At 32.0% G+C, this 12463-nt stretch overlaps 1 pseudogene; it reads right to left on the reverse strand.

Annotated features, from left to right (window-relative positions):
• Positions 1-889: 889 nt before the first annotated feature.
• Positions 890-1571, reverse strand: LOC139871312 (temperature-induced lipocalin-1-like; annotated as a pseudogene).
• Positions 1572-12463: the final 10892 nt, after the last annotated feature.

Here is a 12463-nt window from a genome sequence, read left to right on the forward strand (position 1 = left end):
ACTTTGTTGTTTCAAGACCTCGAACTGTCTTGAATGTGTATCTGCTATTCCTTTATCATATTCTCACAAACTACATGTGTAGGTTGAAGTATTATTAATACAATAGGATTTTATATTTCAGTTAATTACTAACCACGACCTACTAAGCGAACAACAAGCAGAAAAGATGAAAACTTTGAAATTAGCAGCTCTAAAGGAAGAAATGAACATTACAACTGAGGTCACAAATTTGCAGCATACTTTAAGTAATTCTTCTTCATGAAAATCATTTGATGATAAAGGAGACTTTTCTTCTATAAATAATTTCTCAAATTAAATGTCGGAAAACTTAGGAAGATTATCTGTTCTCAAAAACTATTATGATCGGGTATCCTTTAAACTATATGTTTTTTAATAACTAACAATGCAAGTATATGTAACATATCCATTCCAATTAGTTTTTTTATTATTTCTTTTACATGCTGGTGTATTACGTATTAATATCTTCAAGAAGATGTTGGATATACTAAATATAAGACAAAGATATTTGACATTGCTTACACTTCACAACTATCAAAAGCGATTAATTTCCTTTAATCACCAATGAGAATCCATACATATACTAAACATAAGACAAAGATCTTTGGCATTTCTTACACTTCACAACTACTAATAGCGATTAAGTTCCTTTAATCACCAATGAGAATTCATACCTATATAAATAGTGTTTATTTTTCTTTAGAGTATTTATTTTTATTATCGTTACTTAAAAGTAATCTCAACAACGTTTTGTTTTTATGTCTACATCCTTTCACTTTATTTTATATGCAACATTTGATTCTACAAACAGTTTTTGTTTGTTGTTATATATTAACGACTTTTTAATTAAAACCCGCGAATTCGCGGGTCTTTAACTAGTAAAAACTATAGATAAACAAATATCCATTACAAATAAACACCAAATTTAAAACTCCTTATACCGAAATCATATCTCATTTTTCAACATATATTACCAAAAATAGATTTCAACCACCAAACCCCTTTAGTATCCATTGGCACGTCTTCAACTTCCGTCGGTGGATTTGTATGTGCAGTCTTCTTCAGTTTGATGATTGTCATACCCTTTTTCCTTAGCCTTCTCAACCAACTTATTTTAAATCTCATCATCAAGCTCATTCTCATTCTTCCTGCTCAAAATCTACACAAAAAAAAAAAAAAACCCAAAATTCAGCTACATATTATGAAAATATAATTATAACACAAAAAAAATATAAAGCGTACCCATAAATAGCTTCTGGAAGGCTGATCAATGAGTGCATACTGATAATCACCATCTAGATACAAAACCCAGTAATCACCATGATCAGGAATAATTAGCAAAAAAGGTGGCACGTGAAATTTAACCTTCAATTTAGCTTCATCACATTTAGGATCAGCTTTATAGTGAGTCCCTTCAATGTAACCCCTCTTACCATCACTCCAAGTTTCATTCAAATAATTAACAGTTCCATCTTCTTTCAAAGTTTTGTAGCCCTTATGTTCATACCATTTTTGAGTTCAAATCTTGATGGGAATGAAGCAATTCTTACCATGTTATTGAGATAAAAACGACTTATTTTTTGGTGGTATACCTATGGTGCATTGACAAAAGGAATCATTAAACAACAAATTAGTACCTGCTATCTTTCATCATCTTCTGTTCTGTCATATCAAAGTCATTATATCATGAGGAATCTTTAGCAACTATCTTTAATAATCCAAGTAGACGTGTATCAACTCGCTGTAAATAAATTCAGAGAGATCGAAAATGAACTAAAAAGTCAATAATCACAGTTGTTTCTTGTTTACAGAATGTTTACCGACCATTGCTCCCAAATACAATTAGATAATAATCCTTTTGATTGAAAGAAACTACATATATACGAAATATCATATGTGAAGAATGACATATATAATATTGTGCATCACCTTGACAACCATCATAATCATGATCAGATGTATGAATATGAAAAAATTATATGCCCCAAAAAAGCACTATAAGTTCAACACAACCCCTTCTAAAGCAAACTGAATTTGTTTTGTTTTAAGACGTTCCTAAAATGACAAGTCCACCCCATATTGTCACGTGTTAGATTATGGCATCACCCTTATAACCAACCAGCCTATCATTTCATCCCCTAATATAAATGAAGAAAAAATATGAATACCTGCTCGAATAAGAAAATTGTCACATCTAGATGGGCAGATGTTGTCGCACGAGCAGAATCAGTCAAATCATCAATACGGATGTAATCGGTCCTTTCTTGGTGATTGTGATACGCTGATATGTAGCCACTGTTGGCTAGAAAAAATCGGATCACATCTTGCCCTTCAGCATTCGTGAAGTGCTAAACCAAAGTCAAACCAGTGAGTCCAACATGAGCATGAGCACCATGGGGTTCAATCAACAACAAATACAGAAAAAGCATCTAGGAGAAAAAACAAATAACAATTATGTACCCGTATCTGAGTAACAAAGGTTTTGAAAAGTATGCATCTATTAACCGTTGGCTTTGGCCACATTGTTTATAAGTTACATAATAATGGTGCAAGAAGATCAACTACCTATAAAAAAACATAAAAATATATTTCGGTCAAATTTTAAATACAGTTCATTAATAGAAATGAAACTATTGACAGATACATATGAATTATCCGATTAAAACACAGATGGTTAATCTAAGATGTTAGATTAAACGATTGAAACATAATCTTCCTTGCTTTAAAAAAAAACGATTGAAACATAAACGAAGCACATCCAAGTGTACTTCCAAATGTCATCAAGTTTGAATTTCGATTCCCCGTCCAACGGGTAAGGGATTTAATAGAAACATCTTCATTCGTCCAGATATTAGTACCTGCAAATAACCAAGCTCAAAACAATGATCAGATACAAACTCATTAAGTCAATCAACATCCTAATCATAGCTAATAATTAACTTTTATCGATTGACAAAAGTTATAATCGATTGAATTAGCATACAAATTAAATACACGCCTTTATAGAGATTAGGGTTCGAAAAACACCGCAACCTCATCGATTGATATTGGGTTCGTATCGGTCCAGTGATGGGCCGAAGAATAAAAAAAAACCCTAACCTGAACACCGCAACAACTTTGAAACACCGAACCTAAAATAAAAAAACCCTAACCTAAATTGCACGATTGACGAAAGTAAAAGTCGATGTATCTGTGACAATTCAAATTTAAATAGAAAATTATAACAAAATTGAAACTTACATATATTCAGATGATATCAACGTATTCATTTGTCATCAAAAAATTTCCGGATTCTATCGAATATGCCTCTTTCCACCAAGAAGTAATTTTACTCCCTGTATCAAACAATTTTGTTACACTCGTGTATAAAGTTACAATAAAACTATTACATAAGATATATGTACAGTCAATAAGATTAGATTATAGGATTCAGAAGAATGAAAATTTAATATCTAAGCTTTACAAAGTCTAGAAATTTGAACAAAGATACATACTCATTTGGTACTTCTGTTGACCAGAATCTAATAAAATCGCAGTAAGGAAATTACCATAATGTAAGATTAATACAAAGAATTCAATAAGAACCCTAATTCCGATTACATTACTTACCGTTGTCTGATTTCTTGCATCGAATATGTTGAACAAACAACTATATTATGTCTAATTTTTCCCACCGAAAGAATCAAAAACCCTTACCGTCGTTTGATTTCTCCCATTTGAAGGTTTCTAACATCGAAGATTTGATTATCGGAATTAGGGCAAGAAACGAAATTAGGTTTTAAGATATCTCATATCGCATCAAATTAGTAAACGTATCACCTGGCCATTGGAAGACAAAAATTCACAGGGTACACATGAGGCAGAGACGATGGTGATGAAGAAGGTGAGAGGATCGCCAGAATCATCCATAAAATAAGTCTCAGCAAAAATAAGAGGGATAAAGTAAGTAATTGATTTATTTTAAAAAATTGAAAGTTTTAAAAACTGAAATTATTTCCGTATTTATGTGTTTGACTTTTTTTGTAGATAAAAACGTGTTTTCCTAAATAATTGTTAATTTTCTAGTTTGTTGCATATTTGTTAAATGAATTTTAAATTAATAGGGGTAGTGTTGTAATCTCTAATTAAAATGAAATTTGTATTAAGTAATAATCATTTCATCTTTTGATCCAAGGGTTGCAATTAATTTATGGGAATAAATGAATGGTTAAGATATCTTTATTGAAAACAATATTACTTATTTTTGCTTTTCTTTTAATAAGAAGAGGGATTATTGGTAATTTAAGACTATATTTTGACAAAAGTACGAGTCACGAAACGTAAAATGCAAGTTTTCTAAGTGTACGAAAATGCGTTCGAGAAACTGAAATCGGGACATGAGTCGAGTGATGACGTACGACTTATCAGAACAAAAATTACAAGTCAACTATGCACGTGAATTTAATATAATATATAATTAATTATTTAAATTAAATATATTATATATATTATATAAAAATATGTCGACAAGCTAAAAGTTAAACAAATGTGAGCTGGATCAGAGGGTCATGCGATCGCATGGCCTTGATGCCCAAAAACCATGCAATCGCATGGTGGGCTGGGACAAGTCAGGTACTATAAAATGCGAAGCCTGGTGATCGAATTCAATATATATTTCTTCAATCTATCTCTTGCTCCGTATTATATTTATATATATTATTATTATTATTATTATAATTATTAAGATTAATATTATTATTAATCTTATTATTATTATTATTATTATTATTATTATTATTATTATTATTATTATTATTATTATTATTATTATTAGTATTATTTTTAGTAATATTATTACATAAAATATTACGACGAGGTTATGAGCGTGTCACTTTCAAAATGGGTTTTCAAGCGGGATAGAGCTAAGGAAACTTTGGGTTATAGCTATGAAGGTTATGGGTAATATTCATGGGTACTATTCGTAAGTCAAACCTAGTGTTTATCATCTCCGTTGTGTCTACGTACTTTCCTGCAATATTGAATCATAATATTGATACGTGAGCATTCATATCTTATCTTTTATATATTAATTGTGTATCCATGTCTAGTGCTCGAGTATATATGTTTATGCATGCTTGTATACTAAATTTCGTCGTTAAACAGTTTATAATGAATCACGAATTAAATAAATATATTACTGGTAAAAGGTATATGATATACATGTTTTTGGAAAGCTAAAGAAAAATTAATAACTTTTCATTTAGATATCGAATACTTTCGATGAACGGATTAAAAGATATGATCAACTGAATTATGATTGACGTTAATTGAAATTGCTTTTGAATCTGCAATTAAGATTTAAACAACTTGTTTACGATATTGATAAAATGGATTTTTAAATATTACCAGCCGAGTAAATGAATTCTTATATAAAGCACGTCTCGTTTTGTTGAACTATTGTCAAAATTGACTTTTTGAAACAACTTTGGATAACTTTTGTATGTCGATCTCGAGCATTATGATTGTTATACACTATGACCTGACCTAGCTTGATAGACATTTATTAACCAACATATGTTCTCTAGGTTGAGATCTACGATTATTTGGTATTCTGAGTTTCGGTCACATTTTGGTGAACAACTTTATATGCTGCTAAGGTGAGTTTCATTTGCTCCCTTTTTAATTGCTTTTGCAATCTATATTGTTGGGCTGAGAATACATGCACTTTATTTTAAACGAAATGGATACAAGTACATACTAAATTCTACATCGAGTTTGAACCGAAAATCCCTTAGCTTTGGTAACTAGTAACTGCCGGTTATAAGAACTGATGGGCGCGAATAGTGGTATATGGATCCATAGGGCTTGACATCCCTGTTCCAGGTATAGAAACCCTAGACTTGAACTATAAACAGACGTATACTATTTGAGATTAGTACACGTTGGTTTGCGTGTATTGTACATGTTGGTTGCATGTATGTTAAAACAGGGTACTTATTATAACGTTAAAGTTTAGTTACCAGGGTGCTCAATCTTGTTGAATAATTTGATAAACGTTTCTGGATTAAACAACTGAAATCTTGTTATCCACATTTATGTATAGATTATGCAAAACATTAAAACTATGAACTCACCAACCTTTGTGTTGACACTTGTTAGCATGTTTATTCTCAGGTTCCCAAGAAGTCTTCCGCTATTTTCTTATATGTTAGACAAGCTATGTGCATGGAGTCTTACATGGCATATTTTTCAAGGAAACGTTGCATTCATCAAATTATCACCATGTATCTTATTTTGACTGCATTGTCAACTGAAGTACTATTGTAAACTATTATTTACGGTGATTGTCTATAAGTAGAAATCATCAGCTGTCGAAAACCTTTGATTTAAATATTCATTTATGGTGTGCCTTTTCAAAAGAATGCAATTTTTACAAAACGTATCATATAGAGGTCAAATACCTCGCAATGAAATCGATGAATGACGTGTTCGTCCATATGGATTTGGAGCGATCGTCACAGTTGGTATCAGAGCATTGGTCCTAGCGAACCAGGTCTTGCATGAGTGTGTCTAACTGATAAGTTGTTAAGATGCATTAGTAAGTCTGGACTTCGACCGTGTCTGCATATTAAAAGTTTTGCTTATCATTTCTTGTCAGAAATTACATGCTTATCATTCATAAGTCTAGACACGTTTTCCTGCATTTATTGCATAAATAGTGTATAGACAAAAATTCATATCTTAGTGTATCTGTTACTGTAAACTTTTCCTGACACCTTCCGAAAATTTCTCCGTGATTTATGGAATTTGGTATTATATATACATATGTAAATTATGTATTGAAGAATACCAAACTAAATTCTATAATCTAATTCATATCAAAAATCATCTCCCTAATTATACAAGATGGATCCCGTATCTAGTTCAAATTCCTTAAACTCCGACAGCTATTCTGATATGGATATTCACCTGAATTCCGAAGACAGTGTAACCGGAATGGATCAACCAATCAGCCATCACCTATTCTGGATGAATTGGGGATGGGTTCGTAGCCTGCTTAGTCATTGGAGACAAGAAGAAGGTGATCCCTTCCATCCACCACATTGCCCTCTTGGCGAAGAACCTGAAGCACTTACCGGCGAACCTATTCGAGACACCATTTTCTCTCTCATTTCCAGAGTGTCTCGTCATGATTATATATTATCTCAAATTCTAGATCTTATTCGTCCACTCGTCCGAACCGACAATCACCCCGGTGTAATAGAAGAAGTCAACGAGCTTCGCGCTCGGGTAGTGGCTTTGGAGAATGTGGTGCAAAGGTTACAAGCACCAGCAGCAGCACCGTCAGCAACGGTACCACCATCAGCAACACCAACAGTACCATCACCACCACCAACAACAACATCCGCATCTCACACCTCAACATCACAATCTGTACCTCGAACATCAACGTCATATGCACCATAGATACCAAGGAATACCAAGAACAACAAATGATGAAGTATTGATTCATAACTTCATCGAAGAAATATTTTGCAGAGAATATGTAGTTTCTAAAAGTTTTAGAGATTATATATTCTAGTCCTAGTCGAAAACCAGATGAGATTAATATTATGTTAACTCATTAAATCCATGATTACATCTAAGAAAAATATATATGTAGGTATATTTTCATAAAGATTGTAATTAAGAAAATTCTTTTGTACAAACTGTTAATGGTGAGAATATTTTAACAGGTAGGTAATACCCGAGAGATATATAGATTCACAATTAATATGTTACATTCTTCGATTCTGATTCAACAAATCATCAACTATACTCACTACTTTCACAACAATATATATTTTTTTATAAAAATCAAAGCAACCATCCTCATCCAAATTTGATTACATATTCTGACAGAACAGAATCCAAGTCAAGATTTAACAAGTGACATCATTATTAGATCTCTACATCTTTCAAAGCTATACTTTGACTTCAAAACTGTGAAAGATCCTTTAGCATTGTTATTACCGAAAATAATCTTGCAATCCCTTTTCAAAGTATCCAGTTTTACCACACTTTCAACCAGTCAACTTCGACTTTTCAGATTAGCCTTATTGTAATCTGGACATATACGTTCTTGTTACAGGGGAACCTTTCATGTCCCACCACATTAGCAGTAAATTTACCAACAACTTCATTGATCCTTGACCTTCCGAAAAATCATAATACTCATTGAAACCCTATCATGTACTCATCTACATCTTGTAACAATAATTGCCATACCAACTACCGGGAATTAGCAATCAGTATTTCGAATTTCACAGCAATTCTACGCCAACAGTTATATATACATATAATGTCTATCTCCTAGACTCACTTACTTCGAATGTGAAGTTTCTGAAAAACACCCCAAACTGCGAAACTAGTTCTCTGAATTTTGGAAAAATGCTGATGAAGCAGCAAAAACTGTAAACGACTTTAACAGTCAAACGTTTGATGATAAAGAGTAGGGTGTTGGAAAAGCACAGAAAAAGGAGAAAGTTTGGTACTGAAATACGAATTGAGCAAACCATGAAGGAGGCTGTGGACAAATCACAAAGACTAAACCTGCCTTCAAAGAATCCAAATAATTCAGTGTCTACTGAAGTCATTAACGAATACCTTACTCCTTACTCCAAAACCTTTACGGACAATATTGTTCATCATCATCTTATCTTAAATATTCTAAGATATCATCATATCTTTCATTATAAATATCCTCGATATTTCTGAAGATATTTCATAACTATACTTATCTGAAATCATTCATCTCTTCGCGCTATCTGTAATATATCATAAAAGAAACTATTTTAGTTTCTAAATTCTGAAACCTTCAAGTTTAAAATATGAATGTTTTGAAGTAGTATTGGGAACTGAAACATGAATTAGTATAATATAATGACACTTGATCAACGTGATTATATTACAGTAAGTCATACTGAGTTTCTAATGGAACGTGATAAAGGTTCACAGATCACACCCTCATCATGAACCATGTTACATAACTCTTTCATTCTATATAATCTCTAAATATATCAAGAAAATATATGTGACGACCCCGTCAAAACACTTAACGGATCCGTCAGTTGGTCCCACAGCTTGATCGGACTTAAATGAATTAAATAAACAAAGTTGCATTCTTTTATTTCAAAATGTTGCCCAAAAAGGAAACAAACCCAATTAAGTAGTTTAAATCAACCAACCATAGTAATGAACCAAAAGTTGACACAAAACATTGCCAACAAACCCACAATTTAAATTATTCAAAATAGAATGCAAACTTAAGTTTCATAAATAGTTTCATAAAATCTGCCCAAATGCATGCAGACTCTTCTAACGACAGCGGAAGCATCAAATAACTCAAGTACCTGTGAAAACATGCAAGTAAACTGTCAACACAAAGGTTGAGTGAATTATAGGTTTAAATAAATAAGTAAACTTTAGACCACAAGATTTAAAAAAAATGTTAAAAAACATTAAACATTATTCCATTATCAATGAGCCACCTGGTAACCACTTAACCCTTTATTTACCCTTGCCAAACACAATAAAAATATACACTTGGACAGTGTATCTACAACAAATTACGAAGTACTAAACATTCCGATTATAAATTGCTAGCGCGACTAGCTCGAAATGGGGTTGTCAAACCCGATAGATCTATCCGTAGGATTCGCGTTCACCTGTAGAAACCAATGATTACAGTTACCAGACTAGGGAATATTTTTGTCCAACTCACAATGAATAATTAAATTTAACTGTTACTTGTGTCTAAATGTAAATAAAAATCTGCATGTAATCACATCCCAAAAATATACTTTGAAAAGTATGTAAAAACGGGACTATAACTCACCTTAAATAGCAACTGAAGAAATCTCACAAACAAGCGAACAGCAAGTAAAGTAATGTGATCAAGAAAGATCACAACGCCGACCTATAAATAAAGCAGGTCGAAATAAATAACTAACTTAGGCCAAGTCTTAGTATGATAGCTATTGTACATGTTGTAAGTAGGCATAGAACATTACTCAGCAATCATCGGTTTGATTGGAACAGCATAAGGACACACACTTTCTATTTTTAGAAAGTTTCTATTTTTAGCAGGTTTCCATTTTTGGAAAGTTTTCTATTTTAGGAAAGTTTCTATTTTTGGAAAGTTTCCAAATTTAGAAAGTTTTGAAGTTAGGAAAGTTTCCTTATTTAGAAAGTCAACAGAAGTCAACTGAAAGTCAAAGTCAACCGAAAGTCAACTCAAAAGTCAACCTTGGTCAAACATAGTCAACATTAATTTTAAAAGTGTAAGTTATAATAATAACATAGGTTATAATGTTATTTAAAGTCATAAGTGTATAATAATGTCTTAACATAAGTTTAATTAAATAAAATGAATTATTAAAGTTAATATAAGTTGAAATGTTATAATTAGCATAACATAAGTATTTAATTAATTAATTAAATATTAATCATAATATAAATATTATTAATTTATAATAAATTTTAAATCATATCATAAGTATTATTAATTAATAATGAATTATTAATCATATCATAAGTTTCTAATTAAAATTATTAAATCATAAGTATTTAATAATTAAATCATAATTAAATAATAATTAAGTCTTATAATAATTAAATAATTATTTAATATTTATTATAAGTCTTTTAATAATTTCTCAAAAACAAATTTAATACTTATCATAAGTATTTTCCTTTAATAATAAAAGTATTACTAATCATAAGTTTAATTAAAATGTTAATTAAATTATAATTAATAATTAAATGATATAATAAATATTTATATCACAAGTTTTAAATAATAATAATTACTTCTTTTATCATAAGTAATTGATTAATAATGAAATCCATTAATTTTAACATAAGTTTAATCATGAACCATAAGTTTTAAGTTTAAAAGTTCGTCGGGTCGTATCTTGAGCCCCGGGTGTCGGTTTCGGGCAAGCCACATATGCAACTTCACCTTCTCAAACCACCAGACACAAATATGAACTCAAGAACACTCCAAGAACAGTCCCTAGGTCATGGATATCAGCCATGACAACATTTGGGAAATCAATTTACTCAAAACAGTAATTCGGGCACAACGGGTGAACCGTGGCTCGGATTTAGGTGACCCGAACATAAAAATTCGTCCCACCATCAGTCCTAACCAAATAACACACCCTAAAGACACCAAGGATGGTCACAAAGTCGGACCCAACCTTGTTCATGCCAAGAACACCTTTCAATCTTTAACAAAAACCAAATTAAGCATATATAGGGCTCCGGGAATCGAAACGACATGAATCCGGAGTCTAAAATTAATGTCTTGATGAGAGGAACTCATTTATGTACTTTATTTTAACATTCATATCAGTTAAAAAGTCAGAATATACGAATCAAACTGCTGTCCAAAATTTACAAACCGAAAACATATGCAAACGAGTAATTCTACGCATCCAAACAACATTACAACAACTAATATACATCATACTAATAATATAAACTCAAAATACAGAAATATAAATAAATATGAAAAGTTCTAGGGTTAGGGTTTATACCCTAATCGAGAATCAAAGAATATGGATGTGTAGAGAAAGACGAGAGGAATCCGATTATGCAAGCCAATTGATGATCCAAGCAATAAAAAGTGGTGAAGATGGTGATGTATGGTGGTGGTGGCGACGGCCTAGAAAGGAGAAGGGAGGAGGAGAGAGCAAAAATAGATTTAGGTTTTGTGATTTTGTAAAATGAAGTGGAAAAAGAAAAATCAAGGGAGTATACTCCCTCCCTTGGTGGACTTCGGCCGAATGGGGGTGGGCCCCATGGCCCAATTTTGCTAAATGGTGAAATCCTTGTGGCCCGAAATCCCGAACGAACCCCGAAACGCGAAAACACGCTTACGCGATTAAAAATCCGGAAAGATAACGAACGCGCGACGAAAAATAAATATAAATACACCTACTAATAATATGATCATAAAATATCATATTTAAAATATTTAGGATTTAAAAATCCCAAAAGCTCGACCGTTGGTTTAAAAACCGAAAAGATTCGCCGGATGGAAATCCGCGAAACGTAGAAACGTATAAATTAAAATATGAATACATATATTCACATAACACATAATAATTATTATATATATATTATTACAAAAATAATAATATAGGTTATAGAAATGACGTGGCACACTAACAGTTAACGGTCGTTAAATAATTAACGGAAAAAGATAACGGAAAAAGTAGGGTCGTGACAGTACCTCCCCGTTACGGAAATTTCGTCCCGAAATTTAAGCAGGCGCAGGGGTTGACTCGGCATCTGAGAACAAATGCGGATACTTCTGCTTCATTTGGTCTTCACGCTCCCAAGTGAACTCGGGACCGCGTCTAGCGTTCCATCGGACCCGAACAATAGGAATTCTGCTCTGTTTAAGAGTCTTAACCTC

The sequence above is a fragment of the Rutidosis leptorrhynchoides genome, chromosome 10 (genome assembly GCF_046630445.1).
Source record: "Rutidosis leptorrhynchoides isolate AG116_Rl617_1_P2 chromosome 10, CSIRO_AGI_Rlap_v1, whole genome shotgun sequence".
Lineage (NCBI taxonomy): Eukaryota > Viridiplantae > Streptophyta > Magnoliopsida > Asterales > Asteraceae > Rutidosis > Rutidosis leptorrhynchoides.